The sequence below is a fragment of the Bos javanicus genome, chromosome 23 (assembly GCF_032452875.1).
Source record: "Bos javanicus breed banteng chromosome 23, ARS-OSU_banteng_1.0, whole genome shotgun sequence".
Lineage (NCBI taxonomy): Eukaryota > Metazoa > Chordata > Mammalia > Artiodactyla > Bovidae > Bos > Bos javanicus.
The window spans coordinates 31,711,796-31,736,967 of NC_083890.1; the positions used below are offsets into that span (position 1 = coordinate 31,711,796).

The 25,172-nt window shown below is 41.9% G+C and overlaps 2 long non-coding RNA genes and 3 other non-coding genes across 6 annotated transcripts; 3 read left to right on the forward strand and 2 right to left on the reverse strand.

The window, feature by feature from the left end:
* Nucleotides 1-470: 470 nt before the first annotated feature.
* TRNAS-GCU (transfer RNA serine (anticodon GCU)) lies at nucleotides 471-552 on the reverse strand. The gene has a single exon. It is a non-coding gene; the product is annotated as a tRNA-Ser (tRNA).
* Nucleotides 553-6,365: 5,813 nt separating this feature from the next.
* Nucleotides 6,366-6,459, reverse strand: TRNAI-UAU (transfer RNA isoleucine (anticodon UAU)). Its single transcript has 2 exons — nucleotides 6,422-6,459; nucleotides 6,366-6,401 (listed from the first exon to the last, which is right to left on the reverse strand). It is a non-coding gene; the product is annotated as a tRNA-Ile (tRNA).
* Nucleotides 6,460-10,504: 4,045 nt separating this feature from the next.
* Nucleotides 10,505-14,078, forward strand: LOC133237035 (uncharacterized). 2 transcript variants are annotated; one of them, XR_009733096.1, is made up of 5 exons: nucleotides 10,505-10,743; nucleotides 11,331-11,538; nucleotides 11,938-12,047; nucleotides 12,322-12,459; nucleotides 12,895-14,078. It is a non-coding gene; the product is annotated as an uncharacterized LOC133237035 (long non-coding RNA). The 2 variants fall into 2 exon arrangements; XR_009733095.1 differs by having other exon boundaries at nucleotides 10,515-10,743; nucleotides 11,965-12,047.
* Nucleotides 14,079-22,050: 7,972 nt separating this feature from the next.
* Nucleotides 22,051-22,123, forward strand: TRNAR-ACG (transfer RNA arginine (anticodon ACG)). Its single transcript has one exon. It is a non-coding gene; the product is annotated as a tRNA-Arg (tRNA).
* Nucleotides 22,058-24,338, forward strand: LOC133237041 (uncharacterized). The gene is made up of 2 exons (XR_009733103.1): nucleotides 22,058-23,270; nucleotides 24,235-24,338. It is a non-coding gene; the product is annotated as an uncharacterized LOC133237041 (long non-coding RNA).
* Nucleotides 24,339-25,172: the final 834 nt, after the last annotated feature.

Sequence of the window (25,172 nt, forward strand, 5' to 3'; positions counted from 1 at the left end):
TCCACTCCAGTGTTCTTGCCTGGAGAATCCCAGGGACGGGGAAGCCTGGTGGGCTGCCATCTATGGGGTCGCACAGAGTCAGACACGACTGAAGCGACTTAGCAGCAGCAGCAGCAGCAGAGTTCAAAACCCTTAGCCAATTAATTCTCCTAATTATAAACTGATTGAAAACAAAAGCTCCTTCAAGGAGTCTTGCTAAATGTCAAGAGAACAATATGTTGGATTGGTTAAAGCTGAGGAATAATCTTCAAAACCTGTTCTAAGCAGTCAGCGCCTTAAATGTAGGAACTTTCACAGTTTTAGAGGGGAGGGAAATATGACAGAGTTAATAAAAAATGGAAAGGGAGGTAGCCTTTATCAGGCCAAACTCAGAATACTGAACACATACTTTAAGAGAGCATGACCCAACTGGAAATGCTAGGAAGCTTTCGAAAACACGTACCCGATTGCTCCTATCAAAAGTACACCTCCGACGAAGGTGGGATTCGAACCCACGCGTGCAAAGCACAATGGATTAGCAGTCCATCGCCTTAACCACTCGGCCACCTCGTCGTCGTGTTCCTTGTTTCTTGGTGTGCTTTATTTCAGAGTTTATACTTGGGAACCGTCTACCCTAGACAGAATGATGTTTAGGAAGGAGATGGTTTGGAGACGTCTGGGAGAAGTAGCTTCCACGCGAATGGACAAAGCACCAGATTGCAAAAGCTGCGACGGAGGGCCGGGGCGGGGGGAGGGTGGGAAACAGGCTTAGCTTTCACAGGAGTCTTATTAAAAGTGATGGGGACATGGTAGAACACAGTTGCCTGGGCTTTAGCTTCCTTTCTGGGGTTGTCTCGTCCCCGGCAGGAGGCGCCTCAGCGCCAAGTCCCGGCAGGGACTGAACCTGGGCTGAACCACAGTTTGCTGTCAGGGGAGCCTGGTCCCGGGTTCGAGCGCACTGCCGGAAGTCCACCGGGGCAAAGGTTCCCAGAGCCGGGTCCACTGGAGTCGACCTCAGCGGAGCTGGCGAATTTGGACTCCTAATTTGTGGTTAATAAAACAGTCTGGATAATTAGACGGTGGATCTGAGTAGGGCTCAATTTCTGTTCAGTGTTACTGACGCTTTTTCAAAAGTTTAGGGTGAAATTGCATAGAGAAGAATCATTAACTTCGCGGTGCTCTTCTCCCCGGTCATCCCCGTAAGAGGAACCACGAATTCTGACCCTCCCCACTCTGCTACCTGAGTGTTTTCTAAGAAGAATTTGTCCAACTTTCACTAGGTTTTCCAGGGGTTCTGGTACTGAAAACAGCAAGAAACTCAACACTGCTGCCGCTAAGTCACTTCAGTCGTGTCCGACTCTGTGCGACCCCATAGACGGCAGCCCACCACCAGGCTCCCCCGTCCCTGGGATTCTCCAGACAAGAACACTGGAGTGGGTTGCCATTTCCTTCTCCAATGCATGAAAGTGAGAAGTGAAAGTGAAGTCGCTCAGTCGTATGTGACTCTTAGCAACCCCATGGACTGCAGCCTACCAGGCTCCTCCGTCCATGGGATTTTCCAGGCAAGAGTACTGGAGTGGGGTGCCGTTGCCTTCTCCACTAGCGAGAAATAATTCAAAGAAAGAAAGGCGGGGCGGGGGGTGGGGGAGGTAGGTAGTGTTCAGCTCCATCCACTTCCTTGTTTCATAAGAATAAACACAACAGACAGATGAACGAATAAGAATAGGAAGTAAGTCTGACTACTCAGATTGATCATAAGTGCCTGCGAAAAGAAGGTAATATTAAAGGTGAGTCTTGACCAGCAAGTTTTCTAGTGGGCGCGAAGAATGCGGTTATCACAGGCTGAGACGAAAGGGCCTGAGCAAAGGCAAGGAGGCGTGCAAAGTAATCATATGACTCATCCTGTTGTCAATTCTGACAGCAAAGGATAAAGGAGTTATATTCTTTTCACAAGGAAGGACAGTATAATTAACAACAACAACGTCAAAAATGCATAGTGCTTTCTCAGGAAGTAGTGGTGAATCATTGGGAAAATAATACACTAACTCACGTATTTGAAATTATTAAAGAGGAATTTGAAACCCAAACACTGAAAACATATACTTAAACAGATTTGTTAGATAGAGCAGAAGAGAGAATTAGGAAACTGGAAGTAAGATTTGGGGGAACTATGTAAAATACTATGTAAAATACATTGATACAAATAGTTGGAAATTAGGGAAGAGGGATAAGAAAAATTAAGGTTAGGAGAGAAGTTCTACCATATATCTAATTAAAGTCCCAGAAGAAATTATTAAGAGAATAGGAAAGAGTTAAGTGTCTCAAGTATGCCTGACACATGCTTTAACAATTATCAACATGTTGTCAAATTGGCTTTCCATATTATTGCAAAGTTAATCTCAGGCAGTGTATTATTTTGTATATCCTTTCATTTGTTCAATAAGAATACTTACTAGAATATTTACTAGTGTTCATTTCAAAACTTCTAGAGTATGATTTGTTGAATAAATCGTTTTCAATCAGCCAATTCTGCCACTGTTTTCAGGAACAACAGTGGGGAGAGGACAACAGTTTTTGTTTGTTTATAATGCTATTGCCTATGTTTCTATTTATTTTCTATTGTCATTAAAACTCTACAAAGTAGGAATGATTCTAGATTTAGCTGCTTAAAATGAGTTGGTTGGTGCTTAAAACAAGAAGCAAAATTATTCTCAGTGAATTTCTACAAAAGTGCAAGTCTTGAGTAGCATAAGCTTGCAAGTTCAAGACTACTACCTTCCTAATAGTCTGCTCTTCTCCAACATTCAAACATCAAGATTCAGTCTATAATCGCTCCTCATTGCTTTCACTTTCATCGCTTTCACTTCTTCCCTCTTTAGGTATCCAGTTCTAGGCTTCTCATGGTGATTTAGCTCTCAAATACCTCAAACTGAGTTATCTCACTCTCTGGCCATGCCCCCTGGATGTTAGAGGTGTTCTGCTTAAGTAACCAGCATGCCTGCTCTAGCCTAGACTGTCTACCTAGACATCAAGGACTGTAAACCCAGATCCTGAGCATACTATAAAGCCTGCTGAAAACTCTTTAACAACTATCAACCACTTACCCCCTGGTGACAGACCTCTACCCTCTCTCATCAGCCTCCTCTGCCCTTTTCCAGTCACACTTTGGCTGCATTCTCTATTTGGTAGCAATGTATTTGAGGAAAATCCAAGTATCTTCTTTGGGGAAAATATGTGAGAGTAGTTAATATTTTTTCACAAGCCACATGTGGAAAAGCCTGGACTGTGAGGCTGTGCTTGAGCATTGCTTTTCTTTATATCTGCAGAAGTTTCTAAACTGTTCTATTCAGTGATGGCCTGGCTCTCATTACAAAAGAGAACCACAGAGCAATCAGAGAGACCTGAATAATGAACCCAGTTGTCCTGCACAGAGCCTCTTCTTCCTCTGCAGAGAGGTCCAGGAAGTTTAAGTACCACAAAGCTAGACCTTTTCTAGAGTAACCTTCCAGGTCTAGCTGTTTTTCACTTTCCTTTGCTTGCTGGTTCAGGATGCCTGCCCAAGGCTGCTTGTAAACTGTCTCAATTCCATTCCATACAATTTGGCCTTGGTGAGCATATAGTCACCAATGGATCCTGAAGGGTCTGCAAAAAATTTGGATATAAAGATGAAATTGACAACTGCTGTCATTGGCTGAAGACAGAATTGGCTCAAATGGCAGAACACTAGCTTTGCCAGAGAAAGGGGTAGTGGGATCAATGCCTGCCTTCTCCAGTTTTGGGTAAACCACTTATGAGGCAGATTAAAAGCCAGGAATAACTGGGTATCTTAAGGGAGGTAGTTAAAACATTTTTTTTTTTTTTCCCCTGTTAGGTTGCTTACCATTCTACAGCACCCAAGACAGGGGCACAGTGCTGGAGAACAAATTCAGGGCAAGTGATGACATTTAATGAGGAAAACAAGAAGGCTGTGGGAAAAAATTCTTTGTGGAATTTATTTTCTTCTCTGTAATCATAAAAGCTTTTAAGGATTAGAACTGAAACCTAAGTGGAGTCTTGATAGAATCATATAAACTTTAAGCTGATATTTATTTTTCATTATTTTCTGACTACATTATGCTCTGACTACATTTTTCTTTTTATTCAAAAAAATGCATTTGAAAATATATATTAGTAGATTTACTTTGTTTTCTATGTGCTATGGTCTGAATATTTGTGCCCCTCTAAAATTCATATGTTGAAAATGCGATGATCAGGGTGATGGAATACTAGGAGGCAGGGGCTTTGGGAGATGATTAGCTAATGAGGGCAATGTCTTCATTTAAAAAAAAAAAAACAACCCAGAATACAACTGATTCATTTTGCTGGTTCACCTCTGGGAAGTTATTTTCAGTTCAATTCAGTTCAATTGCTCAGTTGTGTCCGACTCTTTGTGTCTCCATGGACTGCAGCACTCCAGGCTTCCCTATCCATCACCAACTCCCGGAGCTTTCTCAAACTCATGTCCAATAAGCCGGTGATGCCATCCAACCATCTCATCCTCTGTCATCCCCTTCTCCCACCTTCAGTCTTTCCCAGCATCAGGGTCTTTTCCAGTGAGTCAGTTCTTCGAATCAGGTGGCCAAAGTTATTGGAGTTTCAGCTTTAGCATCAGTCATTCCAATGAATATTCAGGACTGATTTCCTTTAGGATGGACTGGTTTGATCTCCTTGCTGTCCAAGGGGCTCTCAAGAGTCTTCTCCTGCACCACAGTTCAAAAGCATCAATTCTTCAGCACTCAGCTTTCTTTATAGTCCAACTCTCATATCCATACATGACTACTGGAAAAACCACAGCTTTGACTAGATGGGTCTTTGTTGGCAAAGTAATGTCTCTGCTTTTTAATATGCTGTCTAGGTTGGTCATAACTTTTCTTCCAAGGAGCAAGCATCTTTTAATTTCATGGCTGCAGTCACCATCTGCACTAATTTTGGAGCCCAAGAAAATAAAGTCTGTCACTGTTTCCACTTTTTCCCCATCTATTTGCCATGAAGTGATGGGACCAGACGCCATGATCTTAGTTTTCTGAGTGTTGAGCTTTAAGTCAACTTTTTCACTCCCGTTTTTCACTTTCATCAAGAGGTTCTTTAGTTCTTCTTCACTTTTTGCCATAAGGGTGGTTTCATCTGCATATCTGAGGTTATTGATATTTCTCCCAGCAATCTTGATTTCAGCTTGTGTTTCTTCCAGTCCAGCTTTTCTCATGATGTACTCTGCATATAAGTTAAATAAACAGGGTGACAATATACAGCCTTGATGGACTCCTTTCCCAGTTTGGAACCAGTCTGTTGTTCCATGTCCAGTTCTAAATGTTGCTTCTTGACCTGCATACAGATTTCTCAGGAGGCAGGTGAGGTGGTCTGGTATTCCCATCTCTTTAAGAATTTTCCACAGTTTATTGTGATCCACACAGTCAAAGGCTTTGGTGTAGTCGATAAAGCAGAAGTCGATGTTTTTCTGCTGACCCAACGGATGTTGACAATTTGATCTCTGGTTCCTCTGGCCTTTACTAAATCCAGCTTGAATATCTGAAAGTTCTCGATTCGCGTCCTGTTGAAGCCTGGCTTGGAAATTTTTGAGCATCGCTTTGCTAACATGTGAGATGAGTGCAACTGTGCGGTAATTTGAGCATTCTTTGGCATTGCCTTTCTTTGGGATTGGAATGAAAACTGACCTTTTCCAGTCCTGTGGCCACTGCTGAGTGTTCCAAATTTGCTGGCATATTGAGTGCAGCACTTTCACAGCATCATCTTGTAGGATTTGAAATAGCTCAACTGGAATTTCTTCACCTCTGCTAGCTTTATGCAATAGTGATGCTTCGTAATGCTCACTTGACTTCGCATTCCAGGCGGTCTGGCTCTAGGTTAGTGATCACAAGTTAGTTAGCGATTTCTAAGTACCGGCCAGAGGATATCTGAAGAATGAGGGTTACAAGACCAAAGGTGGGGGCAGATGTTCTTTATTAGAAATCAGCTTACAAGACAAGGGGGCTTTCCTTGTGGCAATCCGCCTGCAATGCGGGAGACCTGGGTTCGATCCCTAGGTTGGGAAAACCCCCTGGAGAAGGGAAAGACTCCCCACTCGAGTCTCTGGCCTAGAGAATTCCATAGACTACAGTCCTTGGTGTCGCAGAGTCGGACACGACTGAGTGACTTTCACTTTACAAGACAAGGTGGGGGATAAAGAATTACAGAAGCTAGCCCACTGCAGTACAACAGAGTCGTTGCTTGGTTCTAACAGTGCTAAGGGACAGGTAAGAATAAACTCTATAGGACAAACTCAAACACATCAAAGATGGTGTAGTAGGAAAAGAGAGCGGAAAGGCGTCTCAGAAATGTTGGCAAAACAATGCTCCAGGTGAGGATCGAACTCACAACCTCGGCATCACTCGCACACATACTGCTGTATAAGTACCGCGCGCTAACCGATTGCGCCACTGGAGCTGCTGCGTCTCGTTTCCGGTCACTCTTTACACGGCCTATGCACCCCAGTCCCTGCATCTCCGCCACCACCGTCTCTGAGTCCTGCAACTGCATCCTCAGCACAAAGGCAAAAGTTCAGCTGCAGACCCCACCCAGCCACCAATCCTGAAGGGCAGAGGGTGTTCTGCTAGCGGAAACGAGGGTGGATACTTTGAACACAACTGCGAAAAGTGAAGACACTCCGGAGGACATTCGCGGGGCTGACTGGGCTGGCGAGTCTTCTGCTGCTGCGTGGATCCCGGAGTCCTTCCTTTTGCCTCTCTCCGGGATGCTTTTCCTTGGGGCGTCAGAAGAAGTTTTCCTGTCTGAGCCTGGGGAGGGGGTGAAAGTGGGAGGACCCCGAAGCCGTTGCAGGCTATCTCAAAGTGTGTGAGCATTCAGAATTCCTGTGGGCTTCCAGGGCACGTTTACCTAGTTCTCTTTAGTTAGGTGGCAATCTTCTTTCACGAGTTGGAAGACAGTTTATCCACCAAGGTATACCTCTTGTTGAAAGTCTTCGACTTTTTAAAAATGCGATATTTGGATAACTGAAGAATACAGTATTTGACTCTAAAACGTGTTTGTACCATCAGCCAGCTGTGACCCAGCTGACTTTTAAATGTTATAATCCAAGTATATAGTTTCAAGCAATGATAACTCATTCTAGCCTGTGTGCTGCTAGATTTTAAATTTTGGCAAGAATGCAAACCATTTGGTATGTAAATTTTTATACTGTCCTGCACTGGAGAAGGAAATGGCAACCCACTCCAGTGTTCTTGCCTGGAGAATCCCAGGGACAGGGGAGCCTGGTGGGCTGCCGTCTATGGGGTCTCACAGAGTCGGACACGACTGAAGTGACTTAGCAAGATTCTTTAAAGCTGTCTCATCTTACTTTTTAAAGTTAGTTTTCTTAATAAGTTAATAGGGATCTCCATGGAGCAATACTTAATATCAAATTTTAGTATGATGTTTAAAGATGGAGCGAAGGATTCAATTTCCAATAGTAACTATGACGATGGTTTGAAGTAGAATTTATATAGGACTTCTTTTTTTTTTAAGTACTTTTACATTTACTTTCTCAATCTAGTTATATAGCAATCCTACAGAGGTAGATTTTTTTTATTGAAGTAATATATAAATGATATTCTCTAATCACTTACTGTGATTAAAAAAAGAATAAGTATAAATGAACAAAACAGTCAATCTCTTGTGGAGTTTATATGTAAGAAACCCAGAAAAGTCATACAATTTAAAAAATGTATTAGTGAACACACTTGAATATAATAGAGAGCAGACAGCATTTTCACTCATGTGAGCAGATTGTTTACTAAAGAAAAAGAAATTAGCTTCTAGCCCTATAGGTGACTGAGATGTCAAATTTCTATTTGTAAACTTATGGAAAGTTTCAAACATAATGAAGTTGACATAATTAGGTAATGAACTCACATGTAATTGATTTTACAATCATCAACATTTTACTAATCTTGTTCCTTCTATGTTTTCACTACTATTTTTGTTGGGGGGTCAGGGGTAGGTGATTGAAGGTGGGAGTGGAAGTATTTTAAAGTAAAACCTATATCATCTCACCCTAACTTCTTGAGTCTGTACGTCTTAGAGATAAGAATTCTTTTTATTTTATTCCACTTTTCCTTTTTTTAATGTACATGCAATATCTTTATCACACTCAGCAAATTTGGCAGTAATCTCTTACTAAAAGAAGTGACTTGACCAAAAAGTAAGTGGCAAAACTAAGATTTGAATCTAGGTTCTCTTCCCTTGGGGCTTCCCAGGTGACCAAGATGGTAAAGAATCTGCCTGTAATGTGGGAGACCTGGGTTTGATCCCGTGTTACCCATTCCAGTATCCTTGCTGGGGAATTCCATGGATAGAAAAGCCTGGTAGACTATAGTCCATGGTGTCAGGAAGAGTTGAATATGACTAAGCGATTATACTTTTCTCTGGCTCTAGCTTCTGGTACTTGATTTCTTTTCCAAACCATTTTAAACAAAGAGTTGTCTTATTTAAGGGAGTGTGTGCCTTCAAGTGAATGTGGAATAATTAACAATTTTTTAAAATATTTAGACCGAGAGGTTGTCTATAAGGGAGAGAGTAAATGACAACTGTTTAGAGTAAACAATTTGCTTGCTAAATATATTTATAGTTTCCCTTTATTCCTTTTCTGACATTAACAGAAATCTGTTTACCCATCTACTTTGTTTTCTGGGGTCAGTTCAAAGCTCAGGATAAAATATGGCACTCTTCTCAATGGGGCCTTCTAACAACATTGAGACTTAAAGATATTGTCTTGCAATAACTAGTTTTCCTAGGTCTCAGGGCTGGATTTCCACATGCATATGATTGTCTAACACAAGCTGGAATCAAGATTGCCAGGAGAAATATCAATAACCTCAGATATGCAGATGACACCACCCTTATGGCAGAAAGTGAAGAGGAACTCAAAAGCCTCTTGATGAAAGTGAAAGTGGAGAGTGAAAAAGTTGGCTTAAAGCTCAACATTCAGAAAACGAAGATCATGGCATCCGGTCCCACCACTTCATGGGAAATAGATGGGGAAACAGTGGAAACAGTGTCAGACTTTATTTTTCTGGGCTCCAAAATCACTGCAGATGGTGACTGCAGCCATGAAATTAAAAGACGCTTACTCCTTGGAAGGAAAGTTATGACCAACCTAGATAGCATATTCAAAAGCAGAGACATTACTTTGCCAACAAAGGTCCATCTAGTCAAGGCTATGGTTTTTCCTGTGGTCATGTATGGATGTGAGAGTTGGAGTGTGAAGAAAGCTGAGCGCCGAAGAACTGATGCTTTTGAACTGTGGTGTTGGAGAAGACTCTTGAGGGTCCCTTGGACTGCAAGGAGATCCAATGGATCTTCAGAATGGATTCTTCAGTCCATTCTGAAGGAGATCAGCCCTGGGATTTCTTTGGAAGGAATGATGCTAAAGCTGAAACTCCAGTACTTTGGCCACCTCATGTGACAAGTTGACTCATTGGAAAAGACTCTGATGCTGGGAGGGACTGGGGGCAAGAGGAGAAGGGGACGACAGAGGATGAGATGGCTGGACGGCATCACTGACTCGATGGACGTGAGTCTGAGTGAACTCCAGGAGTTGGTGATGAACAGGGAGGCCTGGCATGCTGCGATTCATGGGGTCGCAAAGAGTTGGACACGACTGAGTGACTGACCTGATCTGATCTGATGATTGTCTAAAGCAATCTTCACTTTGTTTCCTCTGATTTCACAAATAATCCTTCTTTTTTCAACCAATAGCATTATCATGCTATCTTCTTTTAATAGTTCTACTGATTGACACATAAACCTATAATTCTAAGCTGGAAATATATTACTGTTGCACACTCTAACATTTTAGTTTATTCTAGAAATATATAGTGCACATACAACAAAAATTCAACTGCGAGAAACTGACAGATATACCAACCCCCTGTCCTAAAGATGATCCTTTTGTTCCTAGGTTAGTCATTCATTCAACAAATATTTGCTTAACACCTGCCTTGTGCCAGAATCCATAAGTGAATAGAATAGACAAAATCTCTGCCTTCCCAGAGCTTACATTTAAGAAAATTTTAAACAAAGGTTCTTAGCAGCCCTCTGTTTTGTCTCACTTTAATTTATCCATTTATTTGTTAATTCGTCTATCAAAAACACACAGAGTGTCCATCATTGCCAAGTGGTATGTTAGACAACAAGGTTGAGATTAGAAAGTATTTCATGTCTTAATATCATTCGGGTGAAGGAATTGAAGAGTGTAGTGTGAACCACTGTACCCTTAACACAAAACTGGTTTCCACTTACATCTTTCAATTATTTCCCTGATTATCCTGTTTTCTCTCTATCAGGCATTCTTTAATCTTGTGCAGAGATATAGTATTCCTGCCAACTCCATATTAGAAGTCAGAACTAAGGGCACAAGCCATAACTTCTGAGGCATGCGTGTACCAAAGAAAACAAAGACATTGCTGGGTGGAGGGGGTGGGAAATGACATATTTTTTTAAAAAACAGGGCAGCAGGATAGGATCTCACATTTCTGTTGGGATGTAGACTTCACATACTTATGATGTCACTAAACAGTTCTGCCAATGAGGAGACAGGAAGGGACCACAAGGTTCTACTCTTGAAGAGAAGGCTAGGATGGGCCTCAGTGTTAAAAAGTACTATAGAAAACAAAATGTAATCAAATGATGAAAACTGAAACAGAAATTTTAAAAGAAGAAATAAGAGAAAAGGTAACCTCAGATCTTTAACAGTAAGAGAAGAGGGGAAAGGGGCTGTGATTTGAGGGGAGTGATGATGGAGGGCAATGTTGAGACTGCAGAGCACAGGAAAATTTTTACTTCTCTTGACATTACTAGGGAATGTATTTGGTGTGCACATTTTTTTTTTTCCTTTCTGTTAACAGATCACTGAGATCCTGCTACATGTAAAGCACTATGCTAAATGTAATGGAAAATTAAGAATTCAGGGCTATTGTTCTTCAGGGACTTCTACTGTAGATGGTGAGACACAATATCCAGACACCCAGGAAAAGCATAGTAACAAAACAGAGTTGTGGATGGTTGTGTCCAAGTGGTTTAGACATGATAAATAGAAAAAAGGAGAAAGATCTCAGTTCTTGCTGCTGAGGGACATAGGGTCAGTCTGTGACCTGGGGAAGATTTGATTAAGAGATGAGAAGGGGAGTTCTGCAAGCCTGATTATGAAAGGCAAGGAGGTTGGACTTATATGGGCTTGTATGGGTGTTTCAGAATGGAGAGAAATCCCAAAGTAACTGAAGGCATCTGACTCATTTGCCTCCCCCTGCCCTTTTTTTCAGTCAGCACCCTTCTGTGTGAAATGTGGGATAGTTAAACCATACCGAGTTCTTATCCTCATCTGCAGTTTCACTGGTTCTGCCCTTCTGTGGTGGGCCTTCAACCTCTCAACCTGGGTGAAGATAGAAAACTCAAACCAATCCCTATTCAGTGCTCTCTTTGCAATATGCAGTGGTGAAATCAAATGTTGGGTTCTACCATCAAAATCAAGTAAGTTCTGGCCTTGAAAGGGAGGGCCCTGCTTCAACCCTGTCCCTTCCCAGAAGTTTCAACCTCCTTTTTCTGCCCCAGCATACCCGAAGGAAGCAATTATAAGCCCACCAATAACAGTGGCTCATTTCAGAATGAGCCAGGGGACCTGGCCTCTCAAGGGATACCAGCCCAGCTAGAATCACTATTTTAGATCTTTTGGCAGCTTACTTCTCCCTCCATCCCTAAGCTTCCCACCAATTGCCATTGATTCCTACCTTAAAGTCTCTGCACTGCTTCTTTAGTATTCTGGGGATTCAGACCCAGAAGGAAGGGGGCCCTAGAGGGAGCTCCTGGCCTTTCTCCCCTCTCCCTCCCTAATTCAGACTACTACATATTTGGTCAAATTTTCATGATCAGCGCCCTTCTTCTCTCCTTCTTCCTGAGCTTTATACTCCTGGCCTTTCCGCATTCCCTTCCTGATACCCGGAAACAGTACTTCATCTTCACAACCACCTTCTTCATCATAGGTAAGGGATGAAACGCAGAGGATTCCTTCAGTCATTCTGGTTCTGGGCTGGGGTGGTAGTCCATTGGGCATAACCTCTTAGAAACTGTTGGGGGATTGTTAAGGGCAAAGGTAATACAATGACAACAAATGGAATGACAACAAAAGGAAAGAAATATAGAGTATGGGGAGTTAAAACAACAACTTAAGTCTTGGAAATTAGTCCTAAGGCCATAGATTAAACTAGCCAGACAGGATGTTGTTCACTCCCCCTTCCTTTTTTTTCTGCATAACAGGTATCTGTGTGTTCCTTGCACTACTACTGCATTATCTGTATATTTTGAAAACAACTAACATGTATAAGGACGTGAAAATCACCTTTCTCTACCCTTCTTTCCTCCTTATATTCAGCACCATACTGTTTTTCTTATGTGGTGAGTATTCTTAGGGCTTAGGGATTTTGTGGGGATAGGTACTGAATTCAGACCAATTATATTTATGGTGTCTCAAGTCTCAAGTATTTCACTTGAGTACTGCTAATTTTCAGACATGGATCTGGTGCAATGATATCTCATTTGCTCATTGCAGCTCCTCCTACTCCACAGTGTTAGAATGTTGCCTTTATAGAAGACATAGAATCCATTTCTCCTGTACATACTGTAAGAACCATGTCTTGGAGATTGAGAGAGAAATTATAAGAAAGATTGTAGTAGAGTAAAGGGTGGGTGGGGTGAAGATTGGTATTGACAGATTGGTACTTTAGGTCCTAGACCATACTGTCATTTGTTAATCCTGTTTAAAAACTAAATTTCATAGTAAATATCAAGTTATAGTCATTTTCATCTTCAACATGATCACTCTTCCCTCAGGAATTCTCTGCTTGTTCAGCACCCATCATTGTTGGCTTCAGTGTGTCCTAGTGCAACCAATCCAAGTGAAACCCATGCAAATATCAGTGGACAGTGGGAACTCAGTCACAGAAAGGATACCGGGTAGAGATGGCTAGCCTAACGTCAGTGATGGTGAGAAGGCTAATTTCTGAAGAAAAATCATGTCTACCCTGTAATTCAAGACTTCACAGCTATGCACACACTCTTGTTTAATTACTACGGCTAGAAAGAATTGACTTGTTACAAATCATTATTCAGATATGGATTAAGATTCCAGGAACTCAGATCTTTCACTAGAGAGAAGACACAGTTGGGATGTAGGGATGGCTGAGTGTGTTTGGCTCTGGGGACTTGAAGCAAAAAAACTTTGCCTCACCTTGAAGATTCCTTAGGCACCCACTTCCCAACCCTCTCACTGGTATTCCTGGTCTCCTGGAAACAGATTTTTTTTTTTTAAACAGTAACAAAACTCTTTCTCCTGTGAAGCCTTAGTTTTGATAAAAAAAAAAAAATTATGCCTGAGGAATTTTATGAGTGGAATCTTGTAACTATTGTATTATTCAGGCCTTTTGTATTTTTCAGACCTGTATGTTGTTGCATGTAACAAAACCTTATCCAAACTACCTCAACAACAACATAAAATGAATATATTGGAAAAGATGCAGAGGTGGCTCATAGACTCACAGAAAGTTCTGATATAATTAGATTTACATGAGAGATGTTGGGACTGGAATTGGAACTCGTTTCCTCCAAGATGCTTTTTCCCCCACTATTTACTAAAAATTAATGGAATTTCCTGATCCATAAATACTAAAGTCCACAGATCCACTATCCTAAATTCCATTTGTTTGTCACTTTCAATGAATCATCAAAGCCTGTCACTTCCACCTCAACCAAACCTCCGTTCCCCTCTCTGAGCCCTCCTCATACCTGGTTATCTGGACCAGGCCTTAGTTATTCCTGCCCAGACCATGGTGTCTCTACACGTGGCCTCTCCCTGCACTTCGGTCTACCTCTACAAATACTGCCTAATTTGATCTTCCTCAAACACAGAGCTGAGAATGTTCTCCTTGAAGACCTATTTCGCCTTCTTCTGTCTTCAGGATAAATTTCTTATTTTGATTATCTTGATAAATAAAGGTATTTACAAATTGGCACCAACCTACCTTTTGAAACGTTTTAATTTTTTGTGATGCATCTCATACATGTCACATAAGCAAAAAATATCAAAATATGTACAGTTGGAAGAATAAGAAATGAACCACCATAGCTAGAAAAAAATAATATTGCCGCTATATTAGAAGCCTTTAGTGTGCTCCACTTTTCCTGCTCCTCCAGTTCCTCTTCCCTATGCCAATTAAAACTGTAGTTCTACCTCAAGAAACTGCTTTCCTCAAACAGACCTTTTGTAACTTCTCCTCATACAAATACTGAATACTCTGGCTTTTTATTTCCTCCTTCTTTACAAGGTCAAATTTGTTTCTCCTTCAAAATTAAAGTCAAATGTGATAGCAAGAAAAATTTCTCCTGACTTCCCCTCCAGAGTTAATTGCTGTACTTCCATTCTGCTGGGAAGTCCCTGGTGGCTCAGTAAAGAAACTGCCTGTGATACAGGAGACCCAGTTTCCAGCCCTGAATTGGGAAGATCCCCTTGAGGAAGAAATGGCAACCCACTCCAGTGTTCTTGCCTGGAGAATCCCATGGACAGAAAAGCCTGGTGGGAAACAGTGCATAGGATCACCAAGAGTCGGACACAACTGCGTGATTAACACTTTCAGGCCGCTGGCACATTTTTTTTATTTCTGGAGTAGCACTTCTCCTGTTGTAATTATGAATTTGTCTCTCTGACTTGATGTTAGTTCTTTGAGGAATTCAGATTAATCTTTACCTTTGAATCCTCCAGTTTCACAGTCTGCTTTGTAAATGAATATTCAGTAAATGCTTCTGGAGTTATTAAGATTAAGCTTTAGAATATTGGGAACAGTTGGACATTACTATTAAGGACAGTTTTTATTGACAGCCTAAATAATTGTCAGGACTTGACCTGCTTTATGTAATTTAATCTCACCACAAACCTGCAAATTAACTATCATCTCCATTTTGTAGATAAACTAATGGGGTGACTGAAAAGTTAAGTGACTGGTCCAAATTCACATATTCTAGTAAAGGTAGAGTCTTTCTCCAAAGCCTGCTCTCATTTTCCATGTGAAGTTTCTTCTACATGAACAGTAATAAGAATAGAAAATAAATAAGAACCTGCTGTGTAGCACAGGGAATTCTACTCAGTACTCTGTAATGGACTATACAGGAAAAGCATCTTAAAAAAAAAAAAAAGTAGATTTTTAAACATACATAACATTCATTTTGCATACACCCAAAACAAATACAACATTGTAAATCAATGATATTCCAATAAATATTAAAAAGAAAAAACTTTAAACATACAAAAAAAACAGTAAATTTTAAGACAGAAAGTGTTCAACTACGCTTATGCTGGAAAGGAACAGATTGTGATGAAGAAATAAATTTAAAATGTCAACTGTTAAGCTGCAAAAATAAACCTGGGGATCAGTGAGCGTTATATCTTTTATAGACAAATTTAGATCAGATCAGATCAAATCAGTCGCAGTCGCTCAGTCGTGTCCAACTCTTTGCGACCCCATGTATCGCAGCACGCCAGGCCTCCCTGTCCATCACCAACTCCCGGAGTTCACTCAGACTCACGTCCATTGAGTCAGTGATGCCATCCAGCCATCTCATCCTCTGTCGTCACCTTCTCCTCTTGCCCCTAGTCCCTCCCAGCATCAGAGTCTTTTCCAATGAGTCAACTCTTTGCATGAGGTGGCCCAAGTACTGGAGTTTCAGCTTTAGCATCATTCCTTCCAAAGAAATCCCAGGGCTGATCTCCTTCAGAATGGACTGGTTGGATCTCCTTGCAGTCCAAGGGACTCTCAAGAGTCTTCTCCAACACCACAGTTCAAAAGCATCAATTCCTCAGTGCTCAGCCTTCTTCACAGTCCAACTCTCACATCCATACATGACCACAGGAAAAACCATAGCCTTGACTAGACAAACCTTTGTTGGCAAAGTAATGTCTCTGCTTTTGAATATGCTACCTAGATTGGTCATAACCTTCCTTCCAAGGAGTAAGCGTCTTTTAATTTCATGGCTGCAGTCACCATCTGTAGTGATTTTGGAGCCCAGAAAAATAAAGTCTGACACTGTTTCCACTGTTTCCCCATCTATTTCCCATGAAGTGGTGGGACCAGATGCCATGATCTTCGTTTTCTGAATGTTGAGCTTTAAGCCAACTTTTTCACTCTCCACTTTCACTTTCATCAAGAGGCTTTTGAGTTCCTCTTCACTTTCTGCCATAAGGGTGGTGTCATCTGCATATCTGAGGTTCTTGATATTTCTCCTGGCAATCTTGATTCCAGCTTGTGTTTCTTCCAGTCCAGCTTTTCTCATGATGTACTCTGCATATAAGTTAAATAAACAGGGTGACAATATACAGCCTTGACGTACTCCTTTTCCTATTTGGAACCAGTCTGTTGTTCCATGTTCAGTTCTAACTGTTGCTTCCTGACCTGCATACAAATTTCTCAAGAGGCAGATCAGGTGGTCTGGTATTCCCATCTCTTTAAGAATTTTCCACAGTTTATTGTGATCCACACAGTCAAAGGCTTTGGCATAGTCAATAAAGCAGAAATAGATGTTTTTCTGGAACTCTCTTGCTTTTTCTATGATCCAGAGGATGTTGGCAATTTGATCTCTGGTTCCTCTGCTTTCTCTAAAACCAGCTTGAACATCAGGAAGTTCACGGTTCACATATTGCTGAAGCCTGGCTTGGAGAATTTTGAGCATTACTTTACTAGTGTGTGAGATGAGTGCAATTATGTGGTAGTTTGAGCATTCTTTGGCATTGCCTTTCTTTGGGATTGGAATGAAAACGGACCTTTTCCAGTCCTGTGGCCACTGCTGAGTTTTCCAAATTTGCTGGCATATTGAGTGCAGCACTTTCACAGCATCATCTTTCAGGATTTGGAATAGCTCAACTGGAATTCCATCACCTCCACTAGCTTTGTTCATAGTGATGCTTTCTAAGGCCCACTTGACTTCACATTCCAGGATGTCTGGCTCTAGGTCAGTGATCACACCATCGTGATTACCTGGGTCGTGAAGATCTTTTTGTACAGTTCTTCTGTGTATTCTTGCCATCTCTTCTTAATATCTTCTGCTTCTGTTAGGTCCATACCATTTCTGTCCTTTATCGAGCTCATCTTTGCATGAAATGTTCCTTTGGTATCTCTGATTTTCTTGAAGAGATCCCTAGTCTTTCCCATTCTGTTGTTTTCCTCTATTTCTTTGCATTGATCACTGAAGAAGGCTTTCTTATCTCTTCTTTCTATTCTTTGGAACTCTGCATTCAGATGTTTATACCTTTCCTTTTCTCCTTTGCCTTTCGCCTCTCTTCTTTTCACAGCTATTTGTAAGGCCTCCCCAGGCAACCATTTTGCTTTTTTGCATTTCTTTTCTATGGGAATGGTCTTGATCCCTGTCTCCTGTACAATGTCACGAACCTCATTCCATAGTTCATCAGGCACTCTATCTATCAGATCTAGGCCCTTAAATCTATTTCTCACTTCCACTGTATAATCATAAGGGATTTGATTTAGGTCATACCTGAATGGTTTAGTGGTGTTCGCTACTTTCTTCAATTTAAGTCTGAATTTGGCAATAAGGAGTTCATGATCTGAGCCACAGTCAGCTCCTGGTCTTGTTTTTGCTGACCGTATAGAGCTTCTCCATCTTTGGCTGCAAAGAATATAATCAATCTGCTTTCGGTGTTGACCATCTGGTGATGTCCATGTATAGAGTCTTCTCTTGTGTTGTTGGAAGAGGGTGTTTGTTCTGACCAGTGCATTTTCTTGGCAAAACTCTATTAGTCTTTGCCCTGCTTCATTCCATATTCCAAGGCCAAATTTGCCTGTTACCCCAGGTGTTTCTTGACTTCCCACTTTTGCATTCCAGTCCCCTATAATGCAAAGGACATCTTTTTTGGGTGTTAGTTCTAAAAGGTCTTGTAGGTCTTCATAGAACTGTTGAACTTCAGCTTCTTCAGTGTTATTGGTTGGGGCATAGACTGGGATTACTGTGATATTGAATGGTTTGCCTTGGAAATGAACAGAGATCATTCTGTCGTTTTTGAGATTGCATCCAAGTACTGCATTTCAGACTCTCTTGTTGACCATGATGGCCACTCCATTTCTTCTGAGGGATTCCTGCCCGCAGTAGTAGATATAATGGTCATCTGAGTTAAATTCACCCATTCCAGTCCATTTCAGTTCGCTGATTCCTAGAATGTCAACATTCACTCTTGCTATCTCTTGTTTGACCACTTCCAATTTGCCTTGATTCATGGACCTGACATTCCAGGTTCCTATGCAATATTGCTCTTTACAGCATCAGACCTTGCTTCTATCACCAGTCACATCCACAGCTGGGTATTGTTTTTGCTCTGGCTCCATCCCTTCATTCTTTTTGGAGTTATTTCTCCACTGATCTCCAGTAGCATACTGGGCACCTACTGACCTGGGGAGTTTCTCTTTCAGTACCCTATCATTTTGCCTTTCCATACTGTTCATGGGGTTCTCAAGGCAAGAATACTGAAGCGGTTTGCCATTCCCTTCTCCAGTGGGCCACATTCTGTCAAATCTCTCCACCATGACCCGCCTGAATTTAGGTAGCATAAATTACTGATTTCCAGAGTTAGGAATTTAAGACTCCTGCCCTACTCTGGAGCTGTTTAAAGTTGAACTTCAGATCTCTACACTATTATACACTTGTTAGCCTTTGACACTTTAAAGTCAGAAACTGTAGTGTCATTTTACTCTGCAGTCATGATAAGATCTGTGATGTATGGTATTATTAATAACCACACTTATACAATTCTGATATATAAGTCAATATGTCATCATGAGAGACTTTTGAGAGTCCCTTGGACTATAAAGAGATCAAACCAGTCTATCCTAAAGGAAATAAACCCTGAATATTCATTGGAAGGATTGATGCTGAAGCTGACGGACCAGCATCAATTTGGCCATTTGATGTGAAGAGCCAACTCATAGGAAAAGACCTTTATGCTGGAAAAGATTGAAGGAAAAAGGAGAAGAGGGCTGTGGAGGGTGAGATGGTTAGAGAGCATCAGCGTTTCGAAGGACATGATCTTGAGCAAACTCCAAGTGATAATGAAGGATAGGGAAGCCTGGCATGCTGCAGTTCATGGGGGTCACAGAGTCAGACACGACTTAGCAACTGAACAACAACATGTAATCATGCACAATTAATGTACTTGTACTAAATACAAATACTGAATATAAGCTGTATATCAGATGCTTTTTGTAATGGTTAGCTCTGGAAATTTGTGTTTAATATTGATGCTGACAACAGTGGGCTTGGCAGCAACAAGGGTTCAGTTAGTCCTTCCCCAAGAGGGTGTTAAAGTATTAGGTAAAAAAAAAGAAACCTTGCTGTGCAAGTAAGGTATGAAAGAAAATCACAGAAGTGTGGGAGAGAGAGTGAAAGGCAGGAGTCTCCAGTCAGTTGTTTGGACAGGACCGGCAGTTTCCCTTAAACTCCTGGGTTTTGGTACCAAATGATCTCAGAGGGAGAGCAGTGAGCAGTCCTGAAAAGAGATCTTAGTTTCCTGTCCAGAAATTAAACCTGGGGAACCTGGATGAAAAATGAAAGTTCTAGCCACTAGACCACTGGGGGCTAGAAGCTAGAAGCAAAGTGGTCCTGGGTCTTGCTCCTGTTTGAAAGCATGAGTGTTTTAAGGAGGCAAAAACTGTAAAAACAGGTCCAAAGTTTATTATTAGAGACACAGCGCAATGTATGGGAGAGCACACAGGAAAACAGCTTCTACCTAACTAGCTTAGATAGAAGACTAACTTAGAAAACTAGCTTCTATCTAACTCAGAAGCTAGGCAGAGATACACACCTGGAGAGGAATGCAGGCATCCTGAGTGTGGAGGAGCTCAGTAAGGAGGTGATGTAAACCACTTATATAGGACAGTCCTTCTGGGTCTTCGTTACCTTTGGCCAATTATCTTGCTCCTCTCTTCACATCTGACTGGTCCACGGATCCTCTCCAAGATGTGTGCACATTTTTCTAAGATGGATCCCACCACAAAGGCCTATGAGTGTGTGTCCACACTTATTATGAAATGGGGCCCACTTCCTTTTCGACCCCCAAGAAGCCCTTCCTGCATGTGTATAGACAGGAAGTCTTCCTTGACCTTAGGAGCGGGCAGCTTATCTCTTTAGCAGAGCTCAACTTTTAGCTTTGTCCTTGGAGTGTCTGGATGAGAACAAAGGCTCTGTTTTATTCCACTTGACAAACACCAAGTGTCTGGACCAGAGGCCCACTGTCTCCTACCTCAGTGTGAGTTAATAAGGTAAGGAATGGAGGTCTTGAACATGCTAAAAAATGCCTACTTCATTTTATTTCAAATATGGGGATGGTGTAGGGTACAGCAACTAATATTGCTTGTTTGTTCCACCACCAGTCACCAACAACAGAGCCCCTATTCCTCCTCTCGAACAGAAACATGATTTCATTCACATAACCTTTTCTATACTGCCTTGGCTTTGCAGGAGGTGGACCCTATCTCAGCTGCAGAGGCAGAGTTATGATTGATCTAACTGATCACAGTGGTCACATTCTTGGCAGTACTTGGATTAGGTAAGAATGTGTGATACAAATCTAGCCAATGTGAGGGGGAAATCCACTAAGGAATGTATAAAAGAAGTTCTTAACAAGAGATACAATAAAGAAGTCTGCTTATTTTCCTGGAGTTTATCTTGATATTGTGAGAGTCAGAGGTACTACAAGGAAACCAGCTGGTGTATAAGATCCATATAGTGAGAATGACATAATGCAAAGACTCGATCATTCAAAAAGTCTTGGTTCTGAATAACATCATAGAGTTGTTATTAATGAGGCTCATAGCCTCCCTACCTTCTTGACTTGTCATGTATGATAGAAAATCCATTGTAAGTCAGTTGAATGCTGTCATTCGAATAATTGTAGAGCTATTACTGAAAGTGTCCTTTATAGGGGAGGAATCTTTGGGCTAGATGTCTTATAGTTCTGTAAGAATTGTGTTCTAAGTCCTCCTAATCACTGGCATTATGAAAAACTCGAAACAAGCTACATAAATGATATTAAAAATATTGGTCTGGTGCGCCCTTGGTTCACTAAGTTTTTTCATTGCTATCAGCAGACTCTGCATTCTCTTCACTTAGAAGGCCTACTTCTCAGCCACTAGCTCCAGCCCAGTCCTACTGTCTGATTGTCACTGGCTTCAGACTTAATGGACACATGCCCAGCCTCCACCCCTGAGTACATAAACAGACACCATGAACCTCAAAACATATTCAGGAAACTAGAATTCGGCTGCTGTACATAGCATGCCTTTGCTCTTCCATTTAAACATCTGGGTTGAGGTAGCATGGAATGCTTGTGATGCCTACCTGTACCATAAACTGTTTTCCTGATGTTTACAGGCATTTTTCTCAACTCTTCATTCATGCATGCAGACTTTTAATGTAAAATTAGTCATTGTAGATACGGAGCATGCTGGCCTTAAGAAATATGCAATTGAGTGGAGAGGACCACTGAGCAAACAGCTGTTCACAAGAATGTGATAAATGCCGAAATGAGGAGTGTGCTCTGCACCCTAGGCGAACAAGGAAAGAGCACGATCCAAATGGGGGGAAGAATTAAGAACTCGATTAGGTTTGCGAATATTTCTGTTAGTTTGTTTGTTTACTCTGGTCCCTATTTCCCGGTTTCCTTCCGTTCTCATTAGCAAAGTCCTAAGAACTCCATCATTTGCTCCTTCCAGGCCCTTCACCAGGAGGTCAAGGACTTTAGGCTGGCAGGTTATTGCTATAATGAGACTTCAAAGTAGACCGTAAATCTTTATATCGTCTCATCTGGGAAAGTAGAGGGCAGACAAATCAAAAGAAGAGCGAGTGTACATCGGCTACATCCAGAAATTCCATGATATGAAAGTGCAAAAACATCTTAAAGGCTAATTAATGATGGTTTAAAGAGCACCCACGCCGATAGGGCCAGTGGCGCAATGGATAACGCGTCTGACTACGGATCAGAAGATTCCAGGTTCGACTCCTGGCTGGCTCGAGGTCTCCTCTCCCCTCTTTAGGGGGATGGTAGGGTGGTGTGTTTTTACAACCCACCTGAGACTCTCAGTATGAAGAAGTCCTCTTAAAACCTTTGTTGTTACGATCATCACAAAGAATGGAGGGAAGATGACCGGGGCGGAGCTAGAAAAGATACACAAAAGAATAAGACAGTAATCTTGCACATCAACTAATACCTTTTGTACTATCGCCTGTTGCATGGAAAACTCTACCTTTTGAGAACGCTTGCCTCTTGAGAATATAGTGCTCTCTAGAGAACAGAATCTTCGACGAATCCTGCTAAAATTTCTCCAGCGTTCAGCTGTCCGAGTCCACACCGAAACAAGCAACAGCGATGTCATAAACAACAAAGAGAACCGTAAGTAGGGAAGGCAGAACGCGTGGGAATCAGCGGTCAGGTCTTAGAAGAACCTCGAGTGAGGAAAAGCACTTCGTAAGCGTTCAGATCTTCACACAGTAAACAAGGACGATGTGGATCTTGTATCTATCAAGGATTGGGAGATGCGAATGGGATCTGCTGGGAGGAGCTGCCAGCATGTTTCCCTGCCCTGCAGGTGTCTGCAGAACATCAACCCAATACCGCGCTTTAAACGCATCAAGCGCAGTCCGGGGTCGGCGACTCAAAGTTGAGAAGTCCCTTCGGTCGCTGCCCTCGAGAAGTGACTCCTCGTGAGGGTCGAGGACGCTCAAGCAGCCGGGTCAGCTAACAGAAGGGAGTAAATGGACGGATTTTTCTATCACTGTCTACTGAGATCCATGCTGAAAGAGCCCTGGAGGCGGCTGAAGGAATTCGAGGACAGACAAGAAGAGAAACGAGAACAAAGAAGAGAAAGAGAGTGGGAAGAATGGCTCCTTTCATCCTGGCTGCATTGTTGCCTTTTAGGATACTGTAGATCAAACTTCTTTTAAAGCCTGGAATAGGAGGTACATTTCTTGAGTCAAAAGACAGATACCACCAATACCACTGCCCAGGTTGCTGAGCCAAAGTGTGCCAGGCAGGAGGAAAGTCTTGAAGAATTTGCATTCTCATTCCCTTCCTGCTTTCATACTCATCAGTACCGACCCCTCCCTCTGCCGAGCCACCCGTTGTAGTTATGCTTCACTTTGTTCAGGGGACTTCTAACAAGGTAATAGCTATCTTGATTATCCAGATTACTAACCAAGTTGTTGTATCCAAACGCTCCGGGAGGCAAACTCATTCAGAAGGACAGCGTGAATAGTGGAGTGCAGTTTATTACACCGGCGGGTCCAAGGCAGAGTTTCCTCTTTAGCCAGGGACCCCTACCGATTTTTGTTACAACCTTTTCTACCTAAAGTGTATGTGCCCAAGCCCACATCCCCAAATTTCTTAAGTCTGCTCTGGAAAATGTTAGAGATACAATCAGGTTACAGCCTGATTCACAATCAGATAATTCACAATCTGAAGGTCACCTAGTCATGCAGAGTAGTCCGCATCAATGGGCACTGCAAAGATTACAGAGGTAATTGATTACATAGTGGTTTATTACACTCTTCCTGGCTCCAGGGAGTCTAGGTGCGAGCTCTGCCTGGTTGGGTGTTTGTCCCTTGGTGGTGGTGGGCGGAGGGCGGCGGGAGGCGGGTGGGGGGGGGGGGCGCGGGGGAGTGGTCGGGGAGGGAGCTGCCTGGCAATTTGGTATGTTGTCTCCCTGGTTACCAGATAAGTAGTCCAAAGTTCACTGAGAGGGCAAGATGGAGTTCCTTTCCTTTTAAAAATGGAGTCAGTCCAGTCAGGGCAACCTGCTCCTTTCCTTCTTCAAGGTAATGGAGTTAACAGCAGGCTGTAACCAAGCTGTGAGAAAACTAACACCCTAATCAGATCTCTCAAGTGTTTTCCAGAAAGCTGAATAATAAACCACGTTCCAGTATTTTCCCCTCCTTCAAATTCATTAGGAAGACTTTATCATCTCTTTATTATTAGCCTGAAACTTTGGTAACTATGAAACTTGACAGCAGGAAAGTTCAAATGTCATCTGCTCAGTCTGATGACCTCAGCTAAAATGCAACGTACCCTGTTACCCCCATAGCCCTCACTGTTTCTAGACCCACTTCCTGCTTTATTTGTCTCCATAGGGCCTGAATGACAGTTGTTGATGGAAAACCAAATTTCCTCTTCGTCCTCTCCCAGACAGTCACGTTGATCAAAGGCAAACAAATAAATTCATACATTCAGCCCCTCTGCTCGTGGATTCTTGTCCAAATCCCAGTTTCTATTCCAGCCATTTTTCATAAAGGTAAATATTTTGATTCTCCTGAAGTTTGTATTAACTTCTGATTGCAGTCCCAAACCTGCTATTTGTAAAAGGAAGTATAGGTTATCTTAACATTTCTGTTGATTTGACTTCCCTTCCCTTTCTTCTCAAAACAAGTCGATTCGATTGACATTCTGTACACAAAAAAATAAATTCATATTGAACCCCCACATTAGTATCTTCAGCATGGTAAAGGAAAGCTTCACTGATCACCCTACTGGATGAGGTTGTTGCATTCAACTTCAAAATTAACACCAAATTCCTCCTCCGGAGACAGACACTAGCCTCACCCCATGTCCCCCCTAACTCTTGTTCGTAAAAAAAAATTTAGCATCTGAGATCTTCCCTCAACTTCAAAGAGCAAATTTAATCAGAGAAGTGAGAAAATGCAGAAACAAAAGAAAGCGGTCAAACAAGACAATAGTTTAGCCATAAAATAGAGCCGTGAGCCTTTAGCTTCTCCTCAAGGGCTATGGTTAATATTATGAGCCATATCCTTGAATTATTTTGCAGATACGAAAACTCCTATCAGATGAAAAAGTTGACTGCATGCTGACCAATAGTTTGTAGATCTCAGACTGGTTGGAGGCAAAAACTGATAATTGTTACCCAAAATATTACCTTGTTACCTCACCATCAGCCAATCAAAGAGTTGCACACTGCTCCTAATGCACCCTGAGACAGTCTCCCTCACACTATCACACTGTCACACTGTCCTGGGCTCAGTCACATCTGACTTTTCAGGACCCCATGGATGGT